The sequence below is a fragment of the Tenrec ecaudatus genome, chromosome 18 (assembly GCF_050624435.1).
Source record: "Tenrec ecaudatus isolate mTenEca1 chromosome 18, mTenEca1.hap1, whole genome shotgun sequence".
Lineage (NCBI taxonomy): Eukaryota > Metazoa > Chordata > Mammalia > Afrosoricida > Tenrecidae > Tenrec > Tenrec ecaudatus.
In genome coordinates this window covers 22480430-22493677 of record NC_134547.1, presented here as the reverse complement: position 1 = coordinate 22493677, position 13248 = coordinate 22480430, and the positions used below count along the sequence as shown (strand labels likewise).

The 13248-nt window shown below is 45.8% G+C and overlaps 1 protein-coding gene across 1 annotated transcript in view; it reads right to left on the bottom strand.

Moving 5' to 3' along the window:
- LOC142431670 (uncharacterized) overlaps positions 1-13248 on the bottom strand; it is a 58493-nt gene that overhangs the window by 38663 nt on the left and 6582 nt on the right. The gene's annotated exons all lie outside the window — the stretch shown is intronic.

The window sequence follows — 13248 nt, the reverse complement described above, 5'->3', positions numbered from 1 at the left end:
CAAATCCCACTCAGGAATCGCCTGATTAAATGAAACAGTGTCTACAAACATCCAGCATAATGCCACACACAGTAAATCACCAACAGATGAAGCCTCTTCTACCCCCACCCTCTACCCCCGCCAGTCTCCTTCTTCAAAATAACCAACATTTCAAAATAAGAAAATGAAGAGACACTAAAAGCTTCCAGGGAGAGACTTGGTCATTTAAAATGCATCAGGTATCAAACAGGCCAGGGAATTCTCAAGACCAGCACTAAAAGCAAGAAGACATTAAGAATTATTCCTCAATATTCCAATGAAGAAAAAAATCTTTTCTAAAATTCTATAACTCATTCTAATGGGAGAGTTGAGACATGCAAGGATTCAAGCACTGTTTCTTAGGAAACTGCTGGAGTGCGCGTTTCACCAACACACAGGGAGAAAGCCAAGTAAAAGGAGAAAAGCAAGTCACCCAGGAAAGCGGTGAAAGTGAAGGAAAATCCCAGGAAATCAACCACAGGGAACTCTCGGAAACTCTGCAGTGGGCTTAGACCAGAAGAAAACAGGGGGACGGAAGACATGTGTGATGCAGTCGTGTGGGAGCTGCCAATGTCATAAAGGAAACGAGAAGAGCCAGCAGCCCAGAGCTAATTCTATGCGATGCACGTCAGCTCTACCTCCACTCACCAGTCTTTTCACCAGTTCTGAACATCCCTTGGCCCTTTGAGGCCATGGGTTCTTAACTCCAAACAAGACAAAAAGTCTCACTGCCATCGAGTCGATTCCGACTCGTAGCGGCCCTATGAAACAAACCAAAAACTTCAACAGCCATTGAGTTGATTCCAACTCATAGCAACCCTGTAGGGCAGGGTAGAACTGCCCCTGTGACTGTAATTGTTAATGGGAGTAAAAAACCTCGACTTGCTCCCAAGGGGTGGCAGGTGGTTTTGAACTGTTGGCCTGGCAGATTGCAGCCCAATGTGTAACCACTATGTCACCAGAGCTCCTTCTGGACAGGGTCTCTAGAAGTCGTCCCAGCTTCACCTTTTCTGGCCTCTGATCAAATTTAAACGGAAAAGATTATTCTACCAGAGCAAACTTTTCAAGAATTTAGGTGCGGCCACTGTACTCTCATCCAGCAGTGCCTCCCGTGAGTCCACTCTCTCCGCCACAGCTTCTGCACTCAGTTTTTAATAATCACCATGGCCTCTGATTATCAATCAATACTCACAGCTAAACATAGAGTCCTATCAACACTCCCCCCCACCCCCCAAGACCCACGAGAGAAAGAGGCACCCTCCTTTTGTAAGCACTCGTACAAAATGTGGAAGCTGGCCCCCCTCGGAGTTTCCGTCCCTACCCACTTTAAGCACCAGTGTTTACGTTATTCACCCCTTCCGAACCAATACTCTCTGAAGACAGGCATGGTCCTTGTCTGAAGACTCTTCTATTCTGGTTAGAATTCTGATGATCTATATTCATAAGCCACGTCCAATCTGGAGTAAGCCATCAAACTGACAAACCGTGGTGCCAAACCTTTTTCCCTTCCCCGTTTGGCTGGGGCTGGTCAGTTCATCCCTGACCCCTGTGGGCTAAGTCGATGGGATTCAAGTGTCTGCCCTGGGACCCCCACAACTGTCTCCACTTTAGACCCACTAGCCCCTTCCCCTCTCGCCCTCCCTAGCCACCTGGGGGAAGTCAACAGGTGCCAAAGGAACAGGTCAAAACTGAAGCCCATCTCATTGCCACACCTCCCCATGTTGACGCAGGTACCCAGGTGGTCACTTCCACCTGGCATACCCGGCTATAGTCACTGGTTCCCTTTATCTTCCAGTCCTGGAAAAGGGTTCTTTAAGTGGGTACTGACATTTCCTGCCTTGATGTCCCCAATGGCAAACAGCTGACTCACCGTTCAAAAAGCAAACCATCCTTTCTTTTTTTTTTATTTTCTTCTGATCTCAAAGAAGTTCTGGGAACTTTCAAAAGCAAATTTCCTGCTCCAAAGTTTCTGGGTGGGGCTCAGGTTTTCAACCTGACCCTCAATCGTCTATAACTGGGCGACTATCTGGAAACAAATACCCTGTGTTTCTTTGGAGTTTCTCGGGCCTCTTTTAGCCTGTCCAATCAGTACTGTCTGAAGGGTGGAGCTACACATCCTTTTTTCAAAGATCCTGAGTCTTCACCGCCATTCGATATTAAGGTCTGCTTTGCACTGCTACGTAAGGCATAGCTTGAGGCAGTGCATTCAGGCAGACACATAACCCTTTTAAGGCTGGTTTCATCCCCTCTTGACCTCTAGACTAGCTTCCCGTTCACATGGATTTGGCCTGGGGCCTCTCGCTGGCCGGCCTGGCCAGGCCTCAGTGAGGTCTAGTTTCCGCTGGGCTTGGGACATGTTCCTGTTCTGTCAGTACTGCCACTGAGTGCCAAGCGGCATTCTACCAGCAAGTGTTCTACCCAGAGGAGTTCAAGGGTCATGCTTTCTGGGGCTGTAAGTTCACAGTAGCCTCATGCCGCTGACTCACTTGCCGTGTTAGCTGGTCCAAAGGATGCACTCCGAGCCAGGTTCTTCTAAGTGACGGTAGTGAGGTTCTCACCAACCTCTGTGACTGACCAGCCCTTTTATTAGCTTCCTCTTCCCACTCATACCACAAGCTGACCTATCCCTCAGTAGGCGGGATACCTTATCTGCCTAGTTAACTGTCCAAATCCCTATAAGGGTTTTACTTATAAGTTTACTGGCATAGTGAACTGTCCAATCCTTTTGCAAGAATGTAGCATAGTGAATTACAAACTTTTAGGAGCCAGAAAAGTCATATATACACATGCACACACATATACAGCTATACACACATATATGTAGGTGTGTATATATATATCCTGTTCCCTGAAAGACATCCCCCCAAGATAAGACCTACCTAAAGTTTTGCCTTTCACTGAGATATAAGGCATTCCCTGAAAATAAGACCTCCCCGAAAATAAGCCCCCCGAAGTTACAGTAACTCTGAACCGTAGTGGCGGGCGCTGCGCGCAGCTCACTGTTGGCCTAGCACAGCTGAAGCAGACAGGAAGTGTGAGGTCTCTTTTAATAAAACAATAAACAATAAATGTGTACCATATTCTTCTTCATGGAAAAATAAGACATCCCGGAGGGAGAAGAAAATGGCGACCAGATAGGACTCATCCCTCCGGAGCTCCTGCTGCCAGACCAGAAAATTGGGAGGGGACCCAATTGTTTGTGTCTCCACAGGAAAAGAGGGACCAGACTTCAACCCAGTGCTCCAAGATGTGAATGCAACATGCTGGCGTGGAGTAGGGAACCAGTGGAGAGGTCTGGGGGGCCGGCCCCAACCCCAACTACTAAGGTGACATCTGCTCCTCCCCTCAGAAGAATTGATATCAAAGGACGGCACTGAATCTACAGCTCTGGAAGAGGGACATATCTGATCGGAGCACATGGGAGCAGAGGAAGGGGGAGGAGGAGAGACTGGAGCACATCATGGCCTACCAGGCCAGGAGGTCGAAGTTCCCAATTAGAACAGCCAGTCAACAGAGAAGACCACATGGCCAGCCCCACTATGAGACATGACGTACCTCACAGACCGACCCATAGGCCTACAGGCGACAACACCGAAGACACAGTGAGGGAATTGCACCCGATCGGATCTGCCACACCAAGGCAAAACATTAAGGGGGTGTAACAGAACAGCAAGGGAATGGAGTAGCGAGGTCCCCAGGGAAAGCTGAAGGTAGACTTTGGGGCCATGGCATGGTGCCCCAACAGACTAGACTGGAAAACACTCCTAAAGGCCAACAAACAATCCTTGAACTAACTACAAGCTTTTCTTTCTTATGTTTTGTTTTTGTCACTGGTTTGTTGTTGTTTTGTTGTAATATTGTTGCTTGGTTGTGCTCTGTCTTGTTTTTGTGCATGTTACTATCTCCATAGGTCTGTCTAAATAAGATAGGCGGGATGAACAATTGGAGGAGGCAACAACAGGACCGTTAGAGACGGGGAGGTGGTGGGGAGAGGTAGTGGTGTTAATAAATCCAAGGACAAGGGAACAACAAGTGATCCAAATTGGTGGTGAGAAGGGTGTGGGAGGCCTGGCTGGGCATGATCAAGGGTAATGTAACTAAGAGGAATTGCTGAAACCCTGGTGGGGACTGAGCATGATAGTGGGACAGGAGGGAAGTCAAAGGAAATAGAGAAAGGAGCTGGGAGGCAGAGGGCATTTATAGAGGTCTAGATAAAGACAGGTACATATGCAAATATATTTATATATGAGGATGGGGAAATAGATCTATGCGCATATTTATAAGGTTAGTATTAAGGTGGCAGAGGGACATTGGGCCTCCACTCAAGTAATCCCTCAATGCAAAAATACTTTCTTCTATTATATTGGCATTCTATGATGCTCACCTTGCCAACACAACCGCTGAAGACAAAATGGGTGAAGAAAGCTGATGGTGCCCATCTATCCAAAGAGACAGAGTCTGGGGTCTTAAAGACTTGAAGGTAAACAAGCGGCCATCTGGCTCAGAAGCAACAAAGCCCACATGGAAGAAGCACACCAGCCTGTATGACCACGAGGTGCTGAAGGGATCAGTTATCAGGCATCAAAGAACAACAAAAAATAATATCATTTTGTGCTCACCTCCTTGATACAACTGCTGAAGACAAATGGGTGCATAAGCATATGTGGAGAAGAAAGCTGATGGTGCCCAGCTATCAAAAGATAAAGCGTCTCGGATCTTAAAGGCTTGAAGGTAAACAAGCGGCCATCTAGCTCAGAAGCAACAAAGCCCACATGGAAGAAGCACACCAGCCTGTGCGATCACAAGGTGTCAAGGGATCAGGTAATAGGCGTCATCAGAACAAAAATCTCACCATAGTGAATGAGCGGGGAGTGCGGAGTGGAGACCCAAAGACCATTTGCAGGCCACTAGACATCCCCTTACAGAAGGGTCTTGGGGAGGAGACGAGACAGTCAGGGTGCAACGTAGCAACGATCAAAAATACAACTTTCCTTTAGTTCCTAAATGCTTTCTTCCCTCCCCCGCCCCCCCCCGCCACTGTCATGATCCAAATCCGACCTTGCAAGCCTGACTAGACCAGAGGAGGTACACTGGTGCAGATGAGAACTGGAAACACGGGGAAGCCAGGGCGATGATTCCCTCAGGACCAGTGGAGTGAGTGGCGATACTAGGAGGGCATACGGAGGGACATACAACAGAAAAGTGGGAAGGGAGACGTGGGACAGAGCAAGATATGACAAAATAATAATTTATAAATTATCAGGGGTTCATGAGGGAGGGGGAGAGGGGAGGGGAAAAATGAGGAGCTGATGCCAGGGGATTGGGTGGAGAGCAAAAGTTTTTAGAATGATAAGACAACGAATGTACAGATGTGCTTTACACAATTGATGTCTGTATGGATCGAGATGGGTGGTGTATGAGTCCCTAATAAAATGATTTAAAAAAAAAGAAGTGGGGGAAAGTGGGAAGATACCATTATATTTTAATTCATTTTTTTTACACTTTAAAAAAATCCCCTCATATTATACTTAACCTTAAATAATACATTGTTTAATGGTATTTTTAAATATTATATGCCATCTATGTAAAAAAAAGAAAGAAAATGTGTTGAAACCTACTGTGGCAATTGTACAACACTGTTATATGTGATTGATGGAATGTTATGATATATGTAAGAGCTCCCAATAAAATTTTTTTTTAATAAGACATCCCCTGAAAATAAGACCTAGCACACTTTAGCAAGCAAAAACTAATATAAGACACTGTGTCATTTTTCGGGGAAACAGGATATATATATATATATATATATACATACATACACACACACATATACAAACATACACACAGAGAGCGCGAGAGCCCATTGTGTTATTCCGTGGATAAAATCACTCCATGTTCAAAAGAAATTGATATGTTTGACCAGATGGAAAAGCATTTTAACTAGATGTATGTGATAATTAGGTTTGTTGTGCCAATCTGGCCAATAAGAACATGTGGGATTAATCAGATCACCATTTGAATGGAGGACAAAGAGAAATGGCTCTGCAAGGCCCGCCCCCTCGCTTGCTCTCTGGTGATTGGAACGTGCTGGAGTGTTTGTGCTGCTGCTGTGGTAGCTGGTTCTCTGCCTCAACCTGTGAGCTACACTACCTGTGGGCCAGGCCAGCCTGTAGATCCTGTTGCAAGATCTTGAGGCTGCTTCACCACGCTGCTGGTACATAAATTTCTGTTGCCTTGCATTGCTTGCTCCCATCCCAGCCTGCTTCACTAAGCTACCAAGCTACTGACTTGGTGACCCACCCTGCTGCTTGCTGCCTGTGGGCAGACTCTGCTTGCCTGACCCCGGGAGGACTCTGCGGTCAGCTGCCTTGACCTTGGACCAAGCAGTCCATCTGCTGTTCCAGATGTGATTTCATTGCTTGAGCAAATTAATACTTCTCCTGGTACTTAGTATGCAGCTATTGATCTGGCCAATGCCTTTTAAAAACCAGTCTCAAAGACCTACCAGAAGCAGTTTGCCTTCAGCTAGCAGGGGCAACAATATACTTTCACAATTCTCCTACAGGGGTACATCAACTCTTCCATCCTGTGCCATAATTTAGTCCAAAGGGATCTTGATCACCTGTCTCTTCCACAAATGTCACACTTGTCCATTAATTGATGACATTTCGCTGATTGGACCCACTAAGGAGAATGTATCAGACTCTAGATTCATTGGTACAACATCTGTGTGAAAGAGGTTGGGAAATCAACCCAATGAAGATTCAGGCACCCTCCACCTCAGTAAAATTTCTAGGAGTCCAGTGGTGTGAGACATGTCAACATTCCTACTAAAGTGAAGAATAAACTGTTGCATCGCCGCCCCCCCCCACCCGCCGACCGCCCCCAACAACTAAACAGAAGGCACCATGGCCTCTTTGGGTTTTAGAGGCGACACATCCTTCACTTGGGTGTTCTACTTCGACCTATTTATCAAGTGACACGTAAAGCCTCCATTTTTGAGTGGGGTCCAGAACAAGAAAAGGCTCTTCAACAGGTTCAGGCTTCCGTGCAAGCTGCTTTGCCACTGGGACCATATGATCCAGCTGACCCAATGGTGCTAGAGGAGTCAGTTGCAGACAGAGATGCAGTGTGGAGTCTTTGGTAGACCCCTATTGGCAAATCACAGCATAGACCATTGGGATTTTGGTGTAAAGTCCTGCCATCCTCTGCACACAACTACTCCCTTTGAAAAACTGCTGTTGGCCTGTTACTGGGCCTTAGTGGAGACTGAACGCCTCACCAGGGACCACTGTCACCATGAGGCCTGAGCTGCCCATCATGAACTGGGTATTGTCTGACTCACAGTCATAAAGTTGGACATGCAACATTCTATCATTGTTAAATGGAAGTGGTATATACAAGATAAGGCTAGAGCAAGACCTGAAGGGACAAGTAAGCTGCATGAAGAAGTGGCCCAAACGCCCACAGTCTCCACTCCTGTCACAGTACCTTCCTTCTCCCAGTCTGCAACTTTAGCCTCCTGAGTACTTCCTTATGATAAGTTGACTCAAGAACAGAAAAGTCACACTTGGTTTACGGATGGCTCTGCACGATATGCAGGTGCCACTCGCAAGTGGACAGCAGCAGCACTACAGCCCCTTTCTGGGATCTCCCTAAAGGACAGTGGTGAAGGGAAATCTTCCCAATGGGCAGAACTTCGAGCAGTGCACCTGGCCGTTCAGTTTGCATATAAAGAGAAATGGCCAGATGTGAGACTGCATATAGATTCATGGGCTGTGGCTAATGGCTTGGCTGGATGGTCAGGGAATTGGAAGGAACATGACTGGAAAATTGGTGACAAGGAGGTGTGGGGAAGAGGTATGTCGATAGACCCCTAGAAAGTAATCATGTCTCGTGAACGCTCCACCAAAGGGTTACCTCTGAAGAGGAGGTCTCTAACAATCAAGTGGATAAGATGATTCGCACTGTGGAGACTGATCCTCCTCTTCCCTCAGCCACCCGTTATCACCCAATGGGCACATGAACAAAGTGGACCTGGTGGCAGAGATGGAGGTTATGCATGGGCACAGCAACATGGACCTCTACTGACCAAGGATGACGTGGCCACTGCCACTGCTGAGTGCCTTATATGCCATCAGCAGAAGCCAGCATTGAGTCCAAGATAGGGGACCATTCCTCAGGGAGATCGGCCAGCAACCTCATTATAGAGGGAGCAGCGTTTTGTTCTTACTGGAATAGACACCTACCCTGGATATGGCTTTGTCTTCCCTGCAAGCGATGCTTCTGCCCAAACTACTATTCATGAACTTCCAGAATGCCTTATCCACCGGCATGGCATCCCACATAGCATTGCTTCAGATCAAGGAACTCACTTCACAGCTAATACAGTGCGGCAATGGGCCCATTCCTATGGAATCCACTGGTTGTACCGTGTTCATCATCCTGAAGCAGCTGCCTAGAAAGAATGATGGAATGGGCTCCTAAAGACACAATTACGGTGTCAGGTAGGTGATAACAACTTGTGGGGCTGGGGCAACATTCTCCAGGAGGCTGTATTCTCTCTAAACCACCAGTCAATATATGGTACTGTGCTTCCAATAGCCAGGATTGATGGGTCCAGGAACCAAGGGGTAGAAGACGGAGTGGCACCACTCACTATTACTTCTAGTGATCCACTTGCAGCATTTATGCTTTCCTGTCCCAGCAACCTTATGTTCCTCAGGCCTGGAGGTCCTAGTCCTGAAGGAAGAAACTCTCCCACCTGGAAACACAGCACGGATTCCACTGAACTGGCAGCTGAGAATGCCCCCTGGCCACTTTGGGCTCCTCATGTCTTTGGATCAACAGGTCAGGAAGGGTGTCACTGTACTGAGTGGTGTGACTGATCCTGATTATCAAGGAGAAATCCGACTGGTGCTACATAATGGAGGTAAAGAAGAATATGTCTGTAATCCAGGAGATTCCATAGGCTGTCTCTTAGTACTATCATGCCATGTGATTAAAGTAAATGGTAAACTACAGCAACCCAATCCTGACAGGACATCTAATGACCCAGACCCCTCAGGAATAAAGGTCTGGGTCACCCCACCAGGCAAACAACTACAGCCAGCTAAGGTGCTAGCAGAGGGGAAAGGTAATACAGAATGGGTAGTAGAAGAAGGTAGTTCTACCTATCAGTTATGACCATGTGATCAATTACAAAAGCGAGGTTTGTGATTGTCAGTTTATCTTCTTTATATGTGCTTAATGAATATCTTGCCATTGTTCACATATGATGTACTAGATATAATTAGATTTGGTGTGTTTTTATTTATGTGTATGGTAGATGTATGATGTTAGGTGTAAGTATTTTTTCATTAATGTCTGGAAATTATATAGGTTAAAGAATTGTGTACAGGTGCCAAGTTGGCAAGGGGTGGACTGTGATAGTTAGGTTTATTGTGCCAATCTATCCAATAAGAACATGTGGGATTAAGCGGCCATCTAGCTCAGAAGCAACAAAGCCCACATGGAAGAAGCACACCATCCTATGTAATCATGAGGTGTCAAAGGGATCAAGTATCAGGCATCAAAGAACAAAAAATCAAACCACTGTGAATGGGGTGGGGGGAGTGCAGATTGGGGACCCAAGACCCATCTGTAAGAACTGGACATCCCCTTACAGAAGGGTCGCGGGGAGGAGTGACTGTGCTGCTGCTGTGGTAGCTGGTTCTCTGCCTCAACCTGTGGGCCAGGCCAGCCCACGGATCTTGTTGCTAGAGCTTGAGGCTCCTTCGAGGTCTGCTTTGCCACACTACTGGTGTGTACATCACTCGAGTTTGAGGCTGGTCAATTCTGTCACCTTGCATTGCATGCGTTCTTGCATTCGATATCCCATGCGGGCCTGCTTCACTAAGCTACCAAGCTATGGTGAGTTGGTGACCCACCCTGCTGCGTGTTGCCTGTGGGCAGACTCTGCTTGCCTTGCCCCAAGGAGGACTCTGTGGTCTGTTTCCTTGACCTTGGACCCCGACACCCATGTGAGTTGAAGGACTTTCAGTATATTCACTGTTCCACAGCAGTGAGTTGAACTTAACCCTCTGTACTACTGTATGGACTAATTAGCTGTCATATTCCTTTTCGCTGTATAAACCTATCTATCTTTCTCTAAAATAAGTGTCCTGGTTTTGTTTCTCTAGAGAACCCTGCCTAACACAATGAAGAACAAAAATCATGTTTAACCAGCTGAACTGGCATAGGGCAGTGACGCTTGATGTTTTGGATACAAATTCAAAGACATATAAACAAATAACTGGAGGAAAGAAAAAAACAACATAATGCCCAAGGTTGTCCTACAATGAAGCCATGACTGAGGTCAAGCTTGCTGCAGGAGTAAGCAACAACTGTGATCTTAATAATGTGCTCATGATTTAAAATGTGATATAATTAATACTAGAGGCCAAGCAAAGCAAGCAGGAATGTACTATAGGAATATTAGAGTTGCTAGGTTGCATAAACCTAATTAGGCACTCAGCTACTAAATGAGCATTTTGAATCCTAGAGGCATCTCAGAAGAATAGTCTGGAGATATATTTCTGAAAGATCACAGATATTAAAAACTCTGAAACAGATATTAAAAACTCTCCCTACGTCAAAACTGGCTCAAAGGCAGCTGGTTTTGGTTGTTGTTTTCTTCTATAAATTTTGTTTTGTTCTATAAATGAGAGCCCCATGTCTGATTCCACTCTGCAGAAAGGAAATTAATTCATCAAGACAAACAAACAGGAATATTCAAGAGTTGAGGGCAGCTACCTTTTGGGAGTAGGATCAATGATGGGGCAACACTTACATAAGTCTTGTAGACATGTCCAAGTGACTTAAAATATTTCTTTAATCTTATAAGAATGAAATTTGCATGTAATTTTTAAAGGCCTGTTTATGTTGTTGTTGTTTTTAAAAGCTGCTGGTCCATTCTCATGCCACACTATTATACACAAATTGTCTTCATAAACATATGTTTCTGGACTGAATAATATCCCATCACAAGGCTGTAACAGCACCCTTGCTTTTGCTTTTGGGCACTGAGACTGGAGGCGAGCTCTAAGGATCTTCTTACCATGGAGCCAATCTTAGTTAAAACCACTTATCACTCAACTATAGATTCTCCTTGTTCCTGATACAAGAAGTTGATGGGAAATGACACATATACATACAATGGCCTTAATGAAGTGCAGACATGGTTAGTGGGGTGCTGGAATGTAAAAAGAGTCACAAACCAGACGACTTTACTCTATCATACAACTGAAATTGAATACACCACTGCCCATATTTTCTTACTAGAAAATCCAGGTCTGTGGAAATGATCAGGGCTTTTCCCTATGAGCTGCCTCTAATTATTCATCTCTATAAATCACCGAGTAGGTCCCTTCAGTCACAGTCTTTGTAACGCCCACCAGAGGGACTGGCCAGCTCGCTAATAAAGAACCTAAGGTCCATGACACCCGGCAGTACGGCATAGAGAACGCTAAGGCAAAGGTTGGCCAGTATGCCATCCCAGTAGCATAAAGGGAGCCATCCCAGAGGCAGAAAGAGTTTCTCATTGGCAAGCAAGAAAAGCCAAGAGAGGGGCACATCGTTTGAACCGGAGGTCCCTGTGCTGAACCTCCCTGACCCAGGAGAAAGAGCTGGCGCACCAGAGGCAGGGAAGAGCAGAGCAGAGGCACCAGAATCGACACGAGACAGTTCTGGGCTTCTCAACCCATGGAGCAAGAAAGCTAAGTAATTTGAGGCAGGCGTTTAGCCGACAGAGAGGGAGTATTTCTGAGCACTTAGTAAGCAGAGTTCAGAGAGCTTTGTAATACTTACCTGAGTAAGGTTGGGGAGAGGTGTATCAGTGAATAAGGCTGAGCGGAATAAGGCTTTCCTGATCACAGAACTGTATCTCAAGTGATTCTGAACCTGATGTATAACCTACCCCTTCCCTAAGAAATTCCCTAACAGTGAGAGTTGTCTCTGCGTTCCGTGTGGCCGGGGCAAGGAAACAATGAACCCAGCAGAGAAAGCGTGCTTTAGAAGGGACAGCTCGTATGAGACTGCTCAACAGCTGGAGCACATAGGCCTATCTGACCACCTCAGAGGACCCACGCTGGGGCTGTTGATTTTAATTCCACTTTCCCCTTTGGAGGACATTTGCTCCACCCCATCAAATCATTGTCCAAACTTATTGGTTTAATTAATCATTGGGAACACATTTCAGCTGCATCAGAACTTCTGACACAAATTTGACAGAAGATGCTGAATGACTTACTAAATGAGGAAACACACTGTCTCAACTAAGGACAGCAATCACAATAAAGTGCTCACTATTGATTTAGCAAAAAATGGTGATCTAATTATAACCTGAAGGAAAAGGCTGGCCAGTTTCCCAGGCCACGAGCAGGTATTGCTTCAGAAGGAGCCAGGGTCCTGAGGGAGGCCTCCTGGAAGCCAGTGCTTACAGGGAAGAAATGTTCCACACCAGTTCTGGGTCAGACAGTCCTTTGTTACATAACTTCCAATCTTTTGTGGGAAAAGAGAAACATTCCTGATAAAATTCATAAGCAATTGTCTGATTTTAAGCTGATGAAAGAATCTTCTGATAAATCTGTGAGCTACTTTGACTACCAACAAAGTATCAGCGAAGCTTATAAACCACACCCATTGCCACTGATCTGTCTCCTGGCCACCCTACATAGGGTTTCCCAGCCGGTAAGTCCTTACAAGAGATAGCCTCCCTCACTGTTCTCACAGGGAGGTGTTGGTCGATTTGAAGCACCGATCCTATTAGCAATCCAATGCCTAACCCATAGTACCAACAAAGTCCAAACCAAACGCACTGCGATTGAGTTGATGCCGACTCCCGGCTACCAAGTAGGATGTCTGAGACTGTAACTTTATGGGAATAGAAAGTCTCATCTTTCTCCATCAGAGCAGGTAGTGGTTTCGAACTGCTGGCCTTGTGGTTAGCAGCTCAACATGTAACCAGTATGCACCAGGGCTCCACACAGTTCCACCAGGATTCCTTAATGTCAGATAAGAGCACAAAAATCTTTAACCAGTATTTTTTTTCTTTTTCTAACCATGATTATCTAACTATTTCTCTTTTTTCCATAAATGTCTCTATTAACAGGGAAGTTTTCAACATGCCCTGTAGGGAACATTTTCCTTTAGAGCAAGGATAAGAAGACGTTGACCTTGGCTTACTACTAA